The following is a 6,446-nucleotide window of genomic DNA, read 5'->3' as shown; positions in this document are numbered from 1 at the left end:
TAAGATCAATGGCATTTCTGATGATGCCATTCGCCTTCGGTTATTTCCCTTTTCATTGAGGAACAAGGCTAAATAGTGGTTGAACTCGTTACCACGAGGGTCAATCACTACTTGGGAACAAATGACTGAAAAGTTTTTACTTAAATATTTTTCACCGGCTAAAACGGCTAAATTAAGGAATGATATTTCTTCTTTTATGAAAATGAATTTAGAAGCCCTCTATGATGCATGGGAGAGATACAAAGATCTATTAAGAATGTGCCCTCAACATGGGTTACCACTCTGGCTACAGGTTCAAACTTTTCACAATAGACTGAATCCTTCGACTAGATAGATGATCGACGCAGCTGCTGGTGGGACTGTCAATAATAAAACACCTGAAGAGGCTTACGAATTTATTGAAGAGATGTCAATGAATAAATATCAGTGGCAAGTCATGAGAACAAAGCCGACAAAAGTAGCCGGTGTTTTCAACCTCGACGCGGTTACTATGCTATCTAATCAGGTAGAACTTTTGAATAAAAAGATTGACGGTTTATATGGTTCTACTCGGGTATATCCAGTGATGAGGTGTGATGCAAATGGAGGAGGAATGCACAAAGAATATCAATCTTTCAACCCTAGCACTGAGGAGGAACAAGTTCAATATATGGGTAACAATTCTAGATCTTAAAATAACCCATATAGTAACACTTATAATGCAGGTTGGAGGAACCATCCCAATTTCTCATGAGGTGGACAAGGAAATCAAAGGCCACAACATCCCTCAAGTTTTCAACAACCACCTTACTAGCAGGAAAAGAAGCTGAACCTTGAGGAGATGCTAACGAATTTTATCTCAGTGTCAGAGACTCATTTTCAGAATACCGAAACAACACTTAAGAATCAACAAGGGTCGATCCAAGGGCTCGAAACTCAGATAGGCCAACTTGCCAAATTAATTTTTGAACAGCCACAAGGTAGCTTGCCAAGTAACACTGAATCCAACCCAAGAGAACAACTCAATGCAATTATCGCTCGAGAAAAAGAAGGGTTAGTTGAACCTGAACTAGAATTGAGGTAAGGAATTGTGGCAAGTAAAGGTAAAGGTGAGGTGGACCATAATGAGTAAAAACTGGTAAGTAGAGAGTACAAACCTCGTGTGCCATACCCCAGTGCGACAAGGAAAGACCACACGGACGAACAATTTGGTAAATTCCTTAAACTATTAAAGAAATTACACATTAACTTCCTGTTTATTGAAGCTCTTTCGCAGATGCCAAACGTAGTTAAATTTTTAAAGGAGCTTTTAGTAAATAAATGGAAGTTCGATGAGGCGTCACATGTAGAGTTGAACATAGTTTGCTTAGCCATTCTACAGAATAAGCTACCTAACAAGTTGAAAAATCTAGATAGTTTTACGATTCCTTGTTTGATTGGTAGTCTCAACGTGAATAATGCATTGGCTAATTTAGGGGCGAGCATTAATGCCATGCCCTATAAAATGTTTAAACAACTAGGTCTTGGGAAACCCAAACAAACTAGGATGAGCATTCAGTGAGTCGATAAAACCATTAGATTTCCTAGGGGTATCATTGAAGATGTTCTTGTTAAAATCGATAAAATTATATTCCGAGTAGACTTTGTTGTTCTAGACATAGAAGAGAATAGTGAATTGCCTTTGATTTTAGGATGACCCTTTTTAGCAACTGCTAGAACCATTATTGATGTTGGTACAGGTGAACTCACACTTCGTGTAGGTGATGAAACAATCACTCTTCAAGCTCGTAATTTGAATAATACATCAAATATTGAAGGTGGTTGTATAAATCATGCTATTAATACTAGTCATGTGGTGCAACCTTCTTTGCAGGAAACACGTTCGAGGAGCATACGTGAGCCATGTTCAAGTAACAACAAAGGACCTATCTATGAAGAACGAAGACTTTAGGTTGATGAACTAGATGAATGGCGAACACCTGTCAAGGAGAAACCAAAAGCACACGAAAAATCGAAACGACACCACGATGAACATAGGGATGAAACAAAGTAAAATAAAGCTGGGGACAAAGTATTGTTAGATGAAAATGACCCTCGAGTTGCTACTTTAGAGCACAATACGGACAGAGTGACTCCCTTTACGGTAATGAATATTTTCCCGTATGGTACAGTCGAGGTAACACATCCCAAAGTCAGCACTTTCAAGGTAAACAGTACTCGACTTAAACCTTATTTTGATACAATTGATAGCAGGAAAAAGGAGTTTCAACTCCTTGAACCACCATGACTATGCGAAATCGAGGTAAGTCGAGCTTAGACTATAAATAAGCACTTCTCAGGAGGCAACTCGAGCACTAACAGTGTTAATTTCTTTAAAATTTTAGTTTTTAACATCTAAATCATTAATTGAGTCCTTGAACGTAGGTTTTCCAAATCCACACGTCCAGGCACACGGGTATGCCTTCGGTCGTGTGCATACCTCGGGCGGCGACACTACTGTGTGATACGGCTGGGTAAGAACAGAGCAAAATTTTTCCCCAACACGGGATTTGATACATTGCCACTGCCATGCGACTTGGCCGTGGGCAATTCTGTCAAATCAACACAGGCGTGCGACACGCCCGTGTCTATAAACCATGGTCAAAATTTCCAAATTAATACGGGCATGCAACACGCTCGTGCCCACCAACCGTGGCCGATACTGTCAAAATAGCACGAGCATGCACACATATACACGGGCGTGGGAGAAGCGAACAAAGTAGGACAAGGTCGTGCTACACGGCCGTGTGCACCAACATGCCCATAGAGCACAGGCGTGGGTCGAATTTCAGATGCGTCGAAATTTGAAAATCACGAAACACACGGGCTAAAATAAGGGCACACGAGCGTGCCCCACGGCCGTGTGCCCAATATCTATATAAACCCCTCACTATTCATCACCCCTTTCCCCAAAAACCCTAACCTTAGCTGCCGAAAATCCCTTCTCCTACCACTGATCAGCCACTCCTTTCTCTTTTCTCCTTCCAATTTTTCTCCCCTCTCTCTCCCTTCTCCCCTCTTCTCATGCTTGCGCACCACACGGCTTCACTGCCTATGCCCGTGGTCGACCCACAAGCATTACTGTGTTTGTCCATTCTCTTCTCTGTATTATCTTGTTATTTCTTGTTTTATTTGAATGGTTCTGATGATAATCATGCTTATGCTCTTTGTTCTTATTTAGAAATTTTCCATTTTAGTTGATGCATTATGTACATTCATTCATTCTAGTGTTTCTATAGATTTCATGCTATCATGCACTCATTCACTAGGTATTTTGTTAGCACTATTTTTGTATTCCTAATGCTAATAATGATTGGATATAGCTATTAGGACTTGATTATTTTTGGTAGATTTTCCCTTTAGTCAGTAACCCCTGTGAAGTATTTTTATTTAGTTTTAACATGCTTGTATACATTTTTTTAACTTCGTCTTTTCATTGTAGATACCATGACGAACCCAAAAGGCAAGAAGACTATCGTCCCTATCTCAAAGAAGCGAAAAGGAGCAGCACCATCCTTGGGCCCTACCACCGTAATCCGACACCCATTCCTACAGTTTCCCCTGGGACCTCAGGAGGAACTTTTTCAGATACTATGGGCCCGACCCCTAGGTGTTGGCTGTTGCATTGATTAGACCGCGCTAGAGCAGATCCAACTCGCTGTCGCTGTCTGGGCTCTCCTAACTACTAAATTATGGGGGCTCTTCTTCGAAATCATCGAGCCGACATACCTCGAGCTCACACTCTAACTCTGCTCGACCTTCTATCTTCGTGTTGTTATGACAGAGTTTGATGATCCTGGAACGGTCTAGTTCCGTCTCAGTAGTTTAGTTTGCCAGCTGAGTGTGCCTGAGTTTGGAGACGCACTGGACTATATATAGAGGAGTTCATGGATGACGAGGACTTCGCCAGCCTCTATCGCCACATCTACTACTCCCTTTCAAACTGCTAGAGGGCCCTCGTACCTACTTTGGCCACCTATAACCCGAGTCGCTCTAAGGTATCGACTCGCGCCCCATCCCTGAGATACCTATACGCTATCCTAGCCCACACCCTGACAGGATGGCGAGAGAACACCGGTGTCGTCAACACTAACGATGCCTATTTTTTATGGAGCATGGCACATTGGCACGTATTCGACCTCGCCTATTTCATTGCCCTCGTCATTCGCTATTAGACAGAGCGGCATAGGAAGGGAGTCATTTCCATCGACCCTTATGTGACTCGCCTGGCACGGTACTTCAGACTCCTCAACATGACGGCGCAAGCATCCTCCTTCACTCTCATCGGTTAGATGTCCCTACAAGGCATCTCGAGTATGCTACATATGAGGATGATCGAGCGACAACGTGGATTTGATCCTCCCCAGTACCGCCTCATCCATTCAACCGACCAGGAGGACCCAAAGGACATTACCGATGATGACCTTCCGCCTCACGAGGATCCAGCCTCACAGCCACCACCTATTCATCGTCCAGTTCATGCGGCGGGTTCACTCTCTGACATTTCTGAGTACCTCACTCGATTCGAGCAGTAATGTTTTCAGCGCTTTGATCACATTGATGCAGCTCTACATTAGATTTGTCAACACCTTCATATCTCATTGTTGCCCCCACCTTGCGAACTATCTAGCGATGAAGATGTTTAAAGATTTTTATTTATTATTTTTATGTTTTTACATTTATCTTTTTAAAACTACTTTTTATTTTATTTTTTAAATTTTATTTTTACTTCATCCTTAGGTTTTATAATTTATATTAAACAATTTATATTTTCAGCATTTCTTTACGAGTAATCATGCTTTTTTATATTTCCTAAAGAGTTATTGATTCTATTGCAGTTATAAAGAGCTCCAAATCTCACTATTACCTAGGAACTTGAAACTCCACTAGAAAAAGTTCTCCACGACTACCATGCCCTGCCCGACCACTACGATAACCTCTTCGCTAGACACTGTGGTTGTGGAACCCAACCTTTACCACCACCGAAGTAACATCCTCCAATCTCATCCTTGCCTTGGCCGATTACTCTCCATAACTCCAACTCAAGGATTCCATTTAACATTTAGTAAGTTTCACTTCTCTCCCTATCTTATGATCTTATATCTATATTTTCAGTAAATCAAACTTTGTAAGTGTAGGGGGGTTATTTATATCATTATTAGAAAAATCCATGAATTTCGTCTTGTTCTCAAATAATCTTCTCATATCATTATTAAAATGAATTTTGATTAATTTATGATTTTTATTGATATATCTTGAATTAAAACATAGGCATTTATGCATTGATTTTTAGACTTTAAGAAATTAGAGAATCAAGTATGATAAAGTTGATTTTTGAGAATTAAAATTTTTTTAGGTTGTTTCCCCAAGTTTAGGTATTATCTTGAGTCGAAATTCACAGGGTTAACATCAAAAAGCCATAATTATCGTTAGATCTTAAGCCTTTAAAGCATATATTATTTCTTTCATGCTCACTTCTATTGTTGCTTTAAGTGCGTCAATATCAAATTGTTATTCTAGAACATGCTTGATTATGCATGTCAAGACCACACTATTGGATTTGAAATGTCAAGATGATAAAAGTCTACCTTCATAATTAACCCTTAGTGATTCCCCTTGAGCCTAACAAGCTATTCATTGATTTACCATCAATATTAACCCATAACCCATTATTGTTGAAATCCCCTCATTTGATCCCTATTTTTTTCGAGATTTGATTTGAATAAATTGCTTAGCTATGTTTTATTTTTGGTAGTTAGCAAAATTCCATGTTAATTTGACTTGTTCTTTAAAAAAAAAAAAAACTACATACATATTAGTAGTAACTTTTTTATTTTTGAGCTTAAGTATTTAATTCCATATCCCATGAATAAAAGCTCAATTCTAGGATATTCTAATTAGGAATGTAATTTATCAAGTTTTAGTATTTTTCTAGTTAGGTAATTTTTCAATTCAATCTCGATTCTTACCCTTTCTTTCAACTTGTGACCACACCCCCTAACGAAAGCCACGTTACAACCCTCTAAAGACCTTTTGATTGATGAATTATCTCAATTTATAGTGGTGGAGATTTAATTTTTGCGCAAGCCTATGGTAATAACTTTTCATATTGATTGTTGAGTGCTAAATACCTTGTCCTTAAACACCTCGATGATTTGAGTGAATCTTTAGTGAGGATGTGAAACTCTGTGATAATTTGAATCAAAGGTGATTACTTAGATGAGGGGAGACACCTATGTTTTCGTGATAAAATGATCAACCTGGAATGTTTGAATCTTTGATGTTCTTCGAGTTGAATTTTCAATGTATGATTACTTATGGATTATTTTGAGATACTATTGATAGGAATTATAAGTTGAGAAGAATTTATTTTAATTGTGAGTTGAGGATTTTGCTTGAGGATAAGCAAACACTACAGTGTGGAGGTA

At 39.2% G+C, this 6,446-nt stretch overlaps 1 non-coding gene across 1 annotated transcript; it reads right to left on the bottom strand.

The window, feature by feature from the left end:
- Positions 1-169: 169 nt before the first annotated feature.
- LOC128290992 (small nucleolar RNA R71) lies at positions 170-276 on the bottom strand. The gene has a single exon (XR_008280770.1). It is a non-coding gene; the product is annotated as a small nucleolar RNA R71 (small nucleolar RNA).
- Between the last annotated feature and the right edge of the window lie 6,170 nt (positions 277-6,446).

Source organism: Gossypium arboreum, chromosome 3 (assembly GCF_025698485.1).
Source record: "Gossypium arboreum isolate Shixiya-1 chromosome 3, ASM2569848v2, whole genome shotgun sequence".
Classification (NCBI taxonomy): domain Eukaryota; kingdom Viridiplantae; phylum Streptophyta; class Magnoliopsida; order Malvales; family Malvaceae; genus Gossypium; species Gossypium arboreum.
The sequence above is the reverse complement of the archived record's forward strand: the minus strand, read 5'-3'. Positions and strand labels throughout refer to the sequence as shown.